Genomic DNA, 14,880 nt, shown 5'->3' on the forward strand with positions numbered 1-14,880 from the left:
TATTCTCTACACTACACTTGTTTCCTTAATTAAGGACAAGATTTAAAGCAGCTATTGAACTATACAATTTAGTCCTCTTCTTTAATACACATCATCTGTCTCCAATACTTTTTCTAGTCTCCTGTTGACCTGCTGATCGATATTTAATATCTTCTTTGAGTTTTTGCCTAATTTAAATTTGTGTTGTATGCTTATATAAAATTAAATACTATATTTTTATTTACTTGATATTGTGGTTTAGCTAAATTTTGCCTCAACAATAAAATAACAACATAGTCGATGATTGTACAGTAAAATTTCTATATGGGCCAGCCCGTTGGACCTGCCCAATCCAGCCAGTAAATTGTTAGGATTGAGCTACGATTTTTTCAGCCCGTTTAAGAATAAGTATTTTTAGCGCAGCCCATATAAGTTTGTTCGCCCGTGAGACTTGAGCAATATGGGTTGAACTGACCCGTGGGCCAAACAAAAAATAATTTAAAAATAAAATAGAGTATTAAGAATTAAAAAAAAAAAAGAGAAAAGGACATGGGTTGACCATTTTTTAAAAAAGTGACCACAATTTGAAAGGTGGACACCTTTAGCCAGTCGGATAAATTTCTTTCCCTGTTTTAGCCATTTGCCTAGTTGGCCACATGCAGTTTCTATTTCCAGTTGATACACTTTTATACCATATTAATACACTTTTATACTACATTGATACACTTTAAAAAAAAAAAAAAAAAAAAGAGGCGATCCTATACCCAATTGATACTCTTTTATACCATATTGATACACTTTTATAACAAGATAGAAGGGAATCTATGTATATGCAGTGTCCATATATCCAATTGATACTCTTTTATACTAGATTGATACACTTTATACCACATTGATACACTTTTATATTACATTGATACACTTTTTAAAAAAGAAAGAGAGGATCATATACTCAATAGATACTCTTTTATACCACATTGATACACTTTATAACAAGATAGAAGGGGAATATATGCATGCATAGACAGTGTTCATATATTCATACAGTCTTTTCAAGCATATGCAATAGCTATTTTTTATTAACCGGCCAGCTAAGACAAATAACAATTTAAAAAAAATAGAAACGAAAAGTATATTTTTACTCTATAATTTGATATCAACAAATCTCATTTTTTTACACTTTTCTACCACATAACCTACCTAAAAATTCTTACTCTGCTTCGAAATCCTCTGTTTGATTTTGAGGTTTTTGTTGAAAATGATGGAAAAATCAAACCCATCGAATGGAAAGTTAACGAAGAAAGTGGTGAAAGAGAATCCTTTATCTGTTTATGAATTTACTGAGAATCATTTATCATTAAAGAGAGTAGTTGTACAAATTATTCCTGATTTCAAGTTGCAATCAAACTCTAAAATCGTTAGCCAAATCTCTACTGGAAGAAACACTTGATCGCAGAGTAAAGCAGGTGTGAAGGTTAAGGATACTAAATCAAATCTAAAGAAGAAATTTCTCAAATCGCGTATAGGAAAAGGTGGTTCGGTGAGAGGTAAATTAGCTTTGAAATAGAAGTTGATGAACACATGAAGTGTGTTAATGCTGCTGGAAAAAATAAGAAAAGATTTGTATATGTGTACTGCTGGGAAAAAATAAGAAAAAATTTGTATAGGTGTTTGATGGTGGTATTCCACCGAACTTTTGAGGTTCAAAAATGACAATGATACACGGCTAATGGCTATTTTATGGGTATTTAATTGTGAATGCTATTTTTATGGTATTATTTTAGTTTTAGATGTTATTTTTGTCCCTTTTCCTTAAAAATAGAGTCCAAACTCAAAGTCTATTTATACTACATAGATATTTAAATATGAAACAATAGTAACGACCCAGGATCCCCTAGTCGTTACACAGTGCTCACGACCCCGAAAGACTATAATCTAATCCTTGAATGATATCTGCTATAAGCACTGAATAATAATACTGTAATTAATGCGAAAAATGGCCTGAAATTCCATAAGGTTCAAAACATCTGATAAAAAATAAATGTTGTCTCAAAACTAGTCTGAAAATCGTCTAACTGAATCTGTCTGAAAGTGGAGTTGATGTGACAATTCCCAACTAACTCCATCTATTGAACTAATACATCTAATGAAAACATGAAATAGTATAATATCCTTGAATGATGAGGACTCACTGCTAAATCTACTGCTGCTGGCTGAACCTGAATCTACTATGCATGATCTGGAACCTGAGCGTCTGAACCTATGAAATAAAACATCATAGCGCAGAAAAGTATGCGTTAGCACGTGAGAATTTACTGGTATGCTAGATGTGGTAAGGCTGAATGGAAGGGTTCATATGCATAAGGATATTACTGACTAAATGAGAATAACTACACATTAGGGTACGTGGAGAATCTAAGACTACTGTAAGTACTGAGAATGCAATCTGTGCATATACATATATATATAAAAACTGTAACTGAGATTTTTTGAAGCTAAGTATTGAATTATGATAACTTATTAACTGATATTGAATGACTGTATCTGATAGTCCTGATTCTGTAAAACTGAGCTGAGTTCAAAACTGAAGACTGAAACTGAAATTGTGAAAGGTAATTGTCTAACGAAAATACCCCTCTTTGAACTTATTCGGGTCCAACCTGTAACCCCAACTGGAAGGGTGCTAATACCGTGCCACGGGTACTAACACTAGAAAACTGGGATGCCAAGCCTAACTGACGGGTGACACCTGGGCGAAACCAAGCCTAATCTGATGGGTGATCCCTGGGAGGTAGCCAAGCCTAGTCTGATGGGTGACTCCTCATCCTGTGCTGGCTACGCAGTTCTGGAGTACAGGCATTGCTACTAACAACTCTGCCTATCTGACGGGGAAGCCATCCTATTCTCACTCGGTGCTGAATCCTACTCCCAACTGAAAGATACTGAACTGAGTATACTGGACTAGACTGAACTGAGACTGAGTTTATTAAGTTTTTCTAAGTTCTGTAATTGACTGAGTTCTACTGAGTTCTGTAATGGACTAAGAGTATTGATCATAACATGACTGATACTATTTTGTAACTGACACTGTCTCTAGGTAAATAGCTAAATTATCAGGTATTAAATACCCCCAGGACTCGATAGCATGAAAAGTAAAGCAAAGCATAATCTTGAATAACATATAAATGTTCACTTCACCATAATTCATTCAAAGAGGCATTCTATCAAACACTTGTAATGCATTAACTTGTACATGAATGGGATCATATAATAACATCTCATAATTTCTCTATCTACTTCACATAGGCATTTTATCAAATACTTGGGGAGCATGAGTATTTCACATGATAATGGTCATCACATAAACATCATGAATATAATACTTAATTTCTAATTCAAGGGTTTAGCATGTAATTCATATAATTCCCCCTAAATACTATTCTATTTTTCATGAATTTTATCAAAATCATGGATTGAAAACCAAATCAATATCATAGATGCATTAATCACTTTATAAATTTAAGGGCCTATCAAGATAATCACATATTTATTATACATGCTATTTAATTCCATGAAACTTGCATTTAAATCATGGATTGAAACTCAACTAATATTATGAACATGAATTCAATCTAATTCAAATATGGAAATCACGAATAAATCATCTTTGTACTTTGAAAAAGGATTCTTGGACTTCATGGGTGAAAGGGGCCCATGAATCAACACCTAACATACCTTGAAAGATTCTTTCTTGAAGGAAATCCTTAGGTTGTTCTTGATTTCTTGAACTAGGTTTAGCCCTTTTGAGAGAGAATGTTTTAATTTTTGAGAGAAAGTGAGAAATAACAACATAATGGGGTATTTAGGATTTAAATTTCGTGTTTAGATTGACTGGGACCGTGGAAAAATTCCAACTTACCCCTAGGGTATTTAGGATTTAAATTTTGTGCTATTGTGTCATGTCACTGGAAACTGACGATTGGGAACTGGGCTGATGGTGCGACACAGCGCAATCACGATGCCTCACTGGTTGTGAATTTTTTCTTTGGCGCGAAGAGCCAGGATCGCGCTGGAACACTGGAAAAGGATGATTCCAAAATTGAGCCTTGATATAATGTGCTAATATCGCGGAGGCTCACTGGTTTTTAATGATTGCCATTTTGGCTGGCTCTGCGATGCGCTGACGGCTCAGGTGTGATACAAGTACGATCGTGATTGTGGATCAATATGTAAAGAACTCATGCTCGGGTGGCTGTCAAACTAATGGAACAAGCTTTAAAGTGTAAAGAACAAGTCCCAACACTCCAAAGTCGTCCATATTGTCATGGCTCATTAAGGGTATTTTAGTTTTTTAATAATAAGTTGTAACCTAGGCTATAAATAGAACATATTAGGGTATTTTCTGATAACTTTGATAATATTTTGAGATCTCTAGAGAGAGAGTCTTGCAAGGTGGATTCCTTGTAAATAAGTGTGGATATCACTTATGTTGGTGCTAGTTTTGAAATGTTGGTTGCTTGGGAATCCCGTTTCCTTGAGGTCTCCGTAGAGCTTGGTGTTACTTGTATGAATTCTTGGGTCTTTGTGTTTAATATACTCTTAGGTTCATAGGTTTTGTACATTTGTATGTCAAGTTACCTATCTATCTATCTATCTATTTCATTGTTGTTGTTGTTCATTCTCAGGTTTGGTGTCCCAAAACTGAGACTTTGTGTTTTTCTTGTTCTTGTTCTTGTGTTGTTAATCTAGTTTGTTGGCTCACTAATTTTAGAGGTGTTTAACACCTTAATATCTTGTTGTTATTGTGTTTTCGTTATTGTTGTAGTGAATTTGAGAGTGATCATCAAAGGGGGTCCTCGGTTCTTCCAACTTATGGACTATTTTGGTGTTTGTTTTGTGTTTCCTTTGTCGATCTTGTATCATTTGGTATCAAAGCCATCTTTGATTTTGTTTTAACAAGATCAATCTTGGGCTTGAGAGTTAAAAAATAAGTGAAGTGTTCTTGAGATTGTTCTTGGCCGAAAGTTGGGTCTTGTTGTTGTCTAGGCCAAAACATTTTCTTTGTGACTAGATCTTGTAGTCTTTTGTTTGTTTAGATGTTTTTTAGTGTTGGTTTCTTTCTCACCAACACTAAAAGTGTCTAGATCTAAAGGTTTGAGCTTATGTTGTTGAACTTGTTGTAAATTTAAAGTTGGCCATGGGTTGATATTGTTGTTCTTAACCGAGTGGTACAATTGTTGTGGACTTGGAGATGAATATTAGTGGAGTTGTTGTTGTTCTTGAGAAATTGTTGTTGTGATCTTGTTGTTCTTGAAATGTCTTGACTAATATAAAGTATAACATAGATCCAAAAAGGTGTAAGATAAAGTTGAAAAGTTATTGGTGAAGAGACTTAAACACATCACTTTAAAGACTTGTCAACCACTTTTCCATATTTCAAGGACTTTGTATTGTGGGAATAGTACAAGTCAATTCTCACCTTTTTGAGTGAATTTGAAAAAGTTTCTAAGACTTGAATTTTCCCACCGAAAGGCAAACTCTTCCATTCTAAATTATATCATGACAAAAGCTTCAAGTTAGTGATTAAAATTGTGTAGGACCGTGACCAATTATGTGGATGCCACGTCATTATGTTTTACTATTCATGCAACATAATTAAGCTCAAATTTTTGATTTCTTAGTTTCTAATCTTTTGTCTCTTAGTTGCCTTTTGTTGATTCTATTACTAATTAACAAACTAGTAATTGTCTACTAGGTTGTAAGTTAGTTTTGGGTCCGTTTATTCGTGGCTATGTATCTTTAGGTGCTTTTATCTTTCTGAAATTCATTGTAGTTTCTTGATTCAAGTCTGTACGTATTTTCTTTGAGTTGTTTCAAAAGAGAATATATTCCGACGTCAAGGCCCAATTGGTACCAATCAATCTCCTTGGAGTATAAATGAGTTACCAACACCTGTGAGACCATTGAGTGATACTTGACAAAGTGTAAGCTTGAGAGTTTGTGAGGGCGATTTTTTTTTTGCTAACCTTTAACTTGTTATTATTTGTGTTTTGTTTAGTCTTTCTTATTAGGTACGATGGCTTAGGGTGAAGGTTGTCCAAGGGCCTTGAGAGAGGTAACCATGGATGTTTTGTTGGCGGCCATAATGAGCGTGAAACATGATCTTAGTGGTCGAATAGAGAGGATGGAGGGAAGGATAGACGGGATGGAGGGTTCTTTTTCAAGGAGAATGGATACATTGGAAGTTCGTCTAGATTCCACCCATTCAAGTCCCAAACACTACTATGCCTTGACTAGTGGACATGCTACCACCCCAGATACACTTCACCAATTGCTCAATCCACCTAGACCAACCCATTAACCTATCCACCAAGTCCCTACTTATCCAAACAACCAAACTCAAGTCCATCAAGACGCTCCTCAAATCCGAGACCTCCTTGATATGCCGAGAGTACCACTAAACCAAAACCAACCAATTCAAATTGATGATGTAGAAGGTGAGAGTCCTTATGAAGGTGAGGGATTAGATGAAGCAACTCTCTTTAAGAAATTTGTGCGCAATATAAGAGGAGCTTATGGAGGGGGACATAGAGGTCGGCAGGGAAAAGTTGGACTGGCTCCTCATGCTAGAGGTAACTTGGGACACCGACCTCATTTTCAAGAAGGTTTAGTGAATCAAGGAGGCAATGTGGGTAGAGACACGGTCCTAAATTCCATTAAGATCACTCTTCTTTCTTTCAAGGGGACTAGTGATCCATATCTCTATCTTGATTGGGAGTTACAATGTAATCGGATTTCCCAACTCAATGAGTTAACTTTCCAAAAGAAAGCCGCACATGCCATTGCCCAATTTGAAGGTAATGCCTCTACTTGGTAGGAGACAAAGCGGTTGCAACGAGTAAGGAATGGTAAACTTGACCTCTCGAATCGGGATGAATTAAAAGTTCTTATGAGGGAGAGATATGTCACGGAAAGGTACAAACAAGAGCAACTAACAAAGCTTTACAACTTCCGACAATGAGATAGAAGTGTGGAGGACTATTATGATGAGTTCCAAAACTTGATCCTACGTCTTGATATTGTCAAACCTCTAAATCATTGCCTAGCTCGATTTGAGGGTGGTTTATGCTATGAAGTTGTTTCTCAATTAGTTTTCCACAAGTTTGACCCAATTGAGGACCTTGTAGAAGCGGCCATTGAAATTGAAAGGAACAATCATGCTAAGAAGACCTTCGGGTGGGACAAGTCCTACAAGACCTTAGAGAAGAAGTCATTTAATAAAAAAATCCAAAGGTATCCACGGCTTGAAGGTACTAATTCTTCCACTCCTAATCCTAAGGGTATCGTTTGTTTTAAATGTCAAGGTTGGGGTCACAAAGCTAGCGAGTGCCCAAACCGAAGGAACATTATACTAGTGGAGGGTGATCCTTATTTTGTTGGGGTTAAAGTGACCAAAAGTGATGTTAGTAAAGGAACCCCTCAAGAGGATGATAGAGATAATGGTGAACCCTAAAGGGTGGTGGAAGAAGGGGAAGTTAATGTGCATTACGGATTGATGAGGAGAACACCTTATGATGATGCTTGGCCCGAAGAAGGTGAGGTCTTGATTCCACTTTGACCTCTTGATGATGAAGAACCCGAGAGTACACTATGGTCCTTTCTCCAAGGAAGTAAACTTTTCTTTTGTCTTGTTTTTTATCACACTTAGGTTGAAAGACAAGTATTTCTTTTGGTGCTTAGAAGGGTATCTTATTCCCTAAGTTCCCACGGTATGTGTAAAATGTACACTCGTGGTTGGATATTTTTTTGGTTGTTGATTATGTTGACATTAATCCTTATGTCATGAGGAATATGTGTTCTTTTGTATCCTCTATTGTTTTGAAGGTTCGGATTCGAGGTCGAATTCTTTTTTTAAGAACGAGAGGATGATACGAGTACGATCGTGATTGTGGATTAATACGTAAAGAAAACATGCTCGGGTGGCTGCCCAACTAACGGAACAAGTTTTGAAGTGTAGAGAACAAGTCCCAACACCCCAAAACCATCCATATAGACACTCCAAGGCCACCCCTTTGCCATGGCTCATTAAGGGCATTTTAGTTATTTTGTAATAAGTTGTAACCTAGGCTATAAATAGAACACATTAGGTTATTTTTCTCATAACTTTGATAATATTTTGAGAGCTCTAGAGAGAGTTTTACAAAGTGGATTCCTTGTAAACAAATATGGATATCACTTGTGTTGGTGCTAGTTTTGAAACGTTGGTTGCTTGGGAATCCCGTTCCCTTGAGGTCACCGTAGAGCTTGGGGTTACTTGTATGAATTCTTGGGTCTTTGTGTTTAATATACTCTTAGGTTCACAGGGTTTGTATATTTGTATGTCAAGTTACCTATCTATCTATCTATCTATTTCATTGTTGTTGTTGTTGTTCATTCTCGGTTTTGGTGTCCCAAAATCGAAACTTTGTGTTCTTCTTTTTCTTGTGCTTGTGTTGTTAATCTAGTTTGTTAGCTCGCTGATTTTAGAGGTGTTGAACACCTTGATATCTTGTTGTTATTATATTTTTATTATTGTTGTAGTGAATCCGAGAGTGGTCATCAAAAGGGGTCCTCGGTTCTTCCAACTTGTGGACTGTTTTGGTGTTTGTTTTGTGTCTCTTTTGTCGATCTTGTATCAAGGTGATACACTGTCTTACTAAAATGGCCATAACTCTTCACCCGGGTGTCGGATTTGGGTGAATTTTATATCGATGGAAAGCTTATTCAATTTTCCACACAAAAAAAAGTCAAAATCTTGAAAATTCCACATGTATAAAAGTGTATTCATCTTTAAAGAAAGTCTTTGAAAATTTTTGGGACGAATTTAAGCTAGGTAAAAGTACGGGGTGTTAAAATAAGTTTATAAAATATATAAACAATTATAATATAAAATACTAAATTTTTTAAGGAATTAAATATGTTTGATGAAGATGATGTGGCGATGTTGAACACGCCATAAATGTCACGTGAGTTTTTTTTAGGAGTTCATTTTCACTTTAATGGACTAAATATTAACATTTCTTTGTGTTTTATTGTGATCAATTAAAACAAAATTAGATTAATATTGCTATTTAGCTAGTTATATTATTACTCATTAACAGTTTCGTTAGTTTTTCAATATCTCTATTTGACTTGAATTTGGTATCAAATGTTATTTAATTTCAGAAATTATTAATTTTATTTTTTTATGGTAAATTTGAGACTTGATTAACAAGTAGTAACTTCATGTAACATTATATTGTAAATATTTGTATAATTAACAATTTAAAATTCAAATTAAGATTATAAAATATTTTAAAAAGTGGGTTGGCCCGTTGAGGCCCACAGCCCACAGCCCACAGTGTGATGGGTTGGACTTGCTATTTTCTGGCCGGTCATGTTGATGGGCTAGCTCGGCCAGACCCGTCAAACTCCAAAACCCGTGTGGGTTGGGCCAACTCGTATTGACAATTCTAAAATCTAGAGAGGGTGAAGTGTAAGTACATAGACCTTATTCTTATCTCGTAAATGATATTTGCCTGAAAGAAATGAAAAATAAGAATATGTAAGGACGATAACAATCTTCCCATCCAGCGCCACAAATTATGATTGGATGGATTAATCTCTCTATTTTTTTTAATTAAATACCTTGAGTTTGAACCAATTTTCTCAGTATATTTAAAAACTATATTATATGATACAAATTTGCATGATGTTGTATTTTGAAACAGAGAAAATAAGTAATTCATCATTTCTTTTCCATGAACTCTCCAATTTTTTTGGGGTTTAATATTGACTTTATATGGAAAAAATGACATGCAATACGATGCATCAATTTTCTCGATCTGTAAAATAGATAAACTACTAATAAAAATAATGAAATAGAGAAAAATAACATGCATCACTAGTCTTTATTTTGTAAAACGGATTTTGATTTGAAGATAGCGATAATACTATTTTGCTCCCTAAATTATAGATAAAAGTTATGCTTTAAATCTTGTGTTATATACTATTTTACTCACTATATTTTATCTTCAGTTATTTAAAATGAATATTTTCATTTAATGTTTAGATCTTATGATTTTTTTATACAATTAATTTATATATTCTCTACACTACACTTGTTTCCTTAATTAAGGACAAGATTTGAATCAACTATTGAACTATACAATATATATGCGAGCTAAACTATAATGAAAGATATATTATTCCATTTCAAATACTGTAGAACAGATTTTACTCAATTCCAATTTTATATATAATGCACTGCATTAATTTTTCTGAAAGGGTTCTACTGATGATATCTTCTCTTCCTCCTGGAATAAAATAATTACAGTATAGAACTAATTTAGTGCATTAGTATTAGTAGCCGTTTGATCATGAAAATTACTTTTTTCCGGAGTTAGAGTTGAAGGTGAAGATGAAGTTGGAGTGGAAGTTGTGTTTGGCTATGTCTTTTTAAAAAAAAAAAAAATTAGACTTTTGAAAAATCTTTTTTAAATATGATTTTATGTCCTCAACTTTTAAAAATTATCGAAATCACTCAACTGCTAATTTACCTACTAAGATACAACCAAATGTTGAGAAAATAATTTATATGTCTTCAATTGATAAAATAATTAACAACAAACTAATTATTATGATTGTTATTCTTCTAAAATTTAAATAAAAATATCGCAAGCACGAGCTAAGTAAGTTTATCTAACCATAATTGATTGAATAGAGAAAATATATTTTGATAAATATGATTGATGGATATAAATATATTTTCTATATTCTTAAATTTGTTGATGAAAATTCTTAATTACTTTCACTTGAATTAATTATTTTATTGAATTTGGTCTTTTTAAAAAAATTTATGGATGAATTATTTCTGAATAGATTAGTGCTAATTTTTTACTTTTTCTTTATTGATGATATTGATTTTCCTTGAATATCGTATCGTAAATATAGATCTTTATGTTATGTTTGATATGCGACTTTATTGACCACTTTTTAATAATTTATTAAAATCACAATAATCATTATATGACTTATACAGAAAATTAGAATGGCAAGAAAAAAAATATTAAATTTCTCACTTTTAAATAACATAATGTACTAGACCTTATATTTCTATAATTTAGTTCATTCAAAACAAAGTTGATATATTTCTGTCATAGATTGCCATTTATTATTTTTTTACTTCACATTATTAAATTCTGGTTAAAAGAAGAAAAAGAGATTAGAATATTTGTAACAATTAAAAATGATGCTGTACCATAGAAAAAAAAAATAATACTTTTTTTATTGGTGGTTAATTGTAGTTATAAGAGGTGTTTGTGTAAAAATTTAAAGATTGAGTTATATATAATATAATAATGAAAGTTGAAAATAGGATTGGAAAATTGTGAAAACAACAAAAATTTATTTTCACTTTTTGAAATCCAACTCCGAAATAATTTTTTGAAGTTTTATGGTCAAAAATCATAATTTTCGAAAAAATAAAAAAAAGTGAAAAAAATTCGAAAAAAAAAAGAAAAAACATTTATTGCAAAACGGGCCCTTCTATTAATCTGCTGACACCGCAGTAGTTCAGCTAATTAGCTTGGGGAAAAGAGAATACTTTTCCACTCCTCCCAATGTCAACACAAACTAAAAATAAAGGGATGGCAAGGGAGGATTGTTCAGAAACGTTGTAATGAAAGGAAAGGAACGTAGAAGTGTTATCGTCAAATTTTATATTTTATTATATGCAATTTGATATAACAAATTACTTAGTTGCGTATGTTAAAGTCAAAATGATTTATGAGTTGGACTTCTACGATGATTACATTGGCAAGTGTATTAAAATTTTACTCTATAACTGACTTTATGTATAATTTATTTATAAAAAGTAAATTTAGGTCTAATTCAATTCTAGAAATTAATTTAAGAGGTTAAGATTGTCCAAAAATACATTAAAGAGACCACTCATTATTTTTAGGGACAATATAGGACTCTTCAACCCCGCGCCCCCTCTCCCTTCCCGGCCCCTTTCATGATTAGAATTTGATATTTAGTGCGTGATAATTTAATATGAGCGCCTAATATTGAAAACAAAAATTGAATTGGTCCTATTCTGATGAGAAAATTGAAGGAAAGGTGTTTTTATATCTTGAATGAAAGATTGGTGGCATTGACCAACTTAAAGGGTCAAAAATAATTAAAAAAATTGATTAGGTTAATTGTGAACTTGATTAATATTTTTCAACTTTTTAATCTTTTCAAAAATATAAACTAACCCACACCCACAAAACTTTCCTCTCTCTGCAAATCAATCTCTCTTCTCTCTTTCTCTCGATAGTTTCTCTCTCTAACTTCTCTCAACCAATAACTTTTCAAATTTCTCCCTTCAATCTTGTGCAACTTCAACCTCTGGCAACAAATAGTTTTGAATTCTTGCCCGTTCCTTTTTTACTTTCAACCTTCAGTCGACGTGACAACATTCTTCGGCGACAACAACTTTGAGTTATTCATCGTTTCTTTTTTATTTTTACAAGTAAAAAATTAGGGCTTTTAAGTTATGATGAAAACGAGGAACTTGATTTGTTGGTGTTTGTTATTTTTTTATGTTTTTTGTTATTTTTTAGTTGAATTTCTCATCTGGATGTATCTGTTACTGCTATTTTTTAACAATGAATAAAACATGCAACGTGAATCCAACAGATGAGTAATTTATTGCAACATATATAACTAATCTGTTGCACAGATTAGTAATCTGTTGCAACATATATGACTAATATGTTGCACAGATTAGTAATACGTTGCAACATATATGACTAATATGTTGCAACATATATGACGAATCTATTGCAACATATATGACTAATTTATTGCAACAAAGTTGTTGCAATATATATGACTAATCTGTTGCAACATAAATGACTAATTTATTGCAACAGATGAGTAATCTGTTGTAATATATTTGACTAATTTGTTGCAACAAATGAGTAATCTGTTGGATTTGTTTTATAGTGTTGTAACATGAATCCAACATATGGGTCATCTGGTGCAACAGATTAGTTATATATTGCAACAAATTACTCACTTGTTGCAATAGATGACTCATATGTTGGATTCATTTGCAGGTTCTATCCATTGTAGCAGTAGCAGATACACCAAATAAGAAATTCAACAAATATCATAATTTTACTTACAAAATAAGCCATGAAGTAATGTCCAAGTGATCTACGAACAAAATTAGACCTAAAATTTTTTTAAAAAATTTCAACAGGGACACAACGAATAAGTAAAACACATGAAAAATTTCATGAAACGGGTAAAGAAGACAAAAATAATATACCATACATCAAATGCAAAAGGACCAAGGGGATAAACGTTTGAGTTCTCCTAAAAACATTTAAGTTCCCTAGTATTTTAATTGCTTTCTAATAGTTGACTCATCTTTTACAATAGATTTTCTATCTGTTTGATAATTTTCAACAGATGAATCATCTGATGCAACATGTTAGTCATCTGTTGATTCAAATTAAGCAATTATTAGTAATAAATAAATTGATTTATCTAAAATTAAAGACGTCTCTACACAATGGGACAAACATTTGTGTTCTCTTAAAAATATTTGAGTTTCCTAGTATTTTAATTATTTTCCAACAAATTATCTATTTGTTGCAACAAGTTAGTCATCTATTGCAACAGTTGTTTATAACAGGTTAGTCATTTGTTTATTCAAATTAAGCAATTATTAATAATAACTAAATTAATTTTATTAAAATTGAAGACAAGTCTTTAATACAAGAACTTAGACAAAGGGACAAATGTTTGAGTTCTCCTAAAAACATTCGAGCTTTTGTATTTTAAATTGTTTTTCAACATATATCTTGTCTATTTAATAATTTCCAATAGATGAATCATATGTTGCAATAATTTAGTCATCTGTTGCAACGGATGTCTATATTTGTTTGATAATTTTCAATAGATGAGTTAGCTATTGCAACAGGTTAGTTATCTGTTGCAATAGATGTTTTTATTTGTTTGGTCATTTTCAACATATGTCTTTAACTGTTTTGTCTTTTCCAACAGATTACTGATCTATTGCAATATATTATTCATGTATAAGCCATTATTAGTAATAACTAATTGATTTAACTAAAATAAAATATGAATTAATAAGGTCAATTACAGTTTCAATTAATTTCATGGTAATTACACGAGCAACTAAGTATGTTCATCCTGAGTAGAGTGATCAATTGACCAATTTTATTTGAAATGATTCAAACTAATCCATCATTAGAAATAACTATATTGATTTAACTAACATTAAAGATGAATTAGTAAGTTCAATTACGATTTCCATTAATCTCATGGTAAAAATGGTGTATTGATAAATGATGATTTGTTATTATTTCTATTGAATAAATCTTGCTATTGATTTATTTTTTCAACAAATAAACAATCTGTTGCAATAAATGAACAGTCTGTTGCAACAGATGAACCATATGTTGCAAAAATGAATCAATTTCTCCAACAGATGAGTCATATGTTGCAACAAAAGGGTCATCTGTTGTAACAGATGGACCATATGTTGAAACAAACAGATCATCTGTTGGAAGAACTCAAGGGTCATGACTTTTCAATCATTTAATTAAAAAAATAATTCATAAATAAATAATATGAAAAAAATATGATAAACACAATTTTGTGGCTATTTAATTTAAATAACTAAAATACCAAAAAGATGAAAAGTTATGACTTTTCACCATTTTTGTATTTAAATCTATCTTTTTAATTTAAATACTCGAAAAGTCACCAAATTCGATTTAATTAAGAGATATAATTATTAAAAAGAGGTGAACGATAGTGATTTTTTGCCTAACACACTGCACTACTCACTCATTCAAT

Source organism: Capsicum annuum, chromosome 2, assembly GCF_002878395.1.
Source record: "Capsicum annuum cultivar UCD-10X-F1 chromosome 2, UCD10Xv1.1, whole genome shotgun sequence".
Classification (NCBI taxonomy): Eukaryota; Viridiplantae; Streptophyta; class Magnoliopsida; order Solanales; family Solanaceae; genus Capsicum; species Capsicum annuum.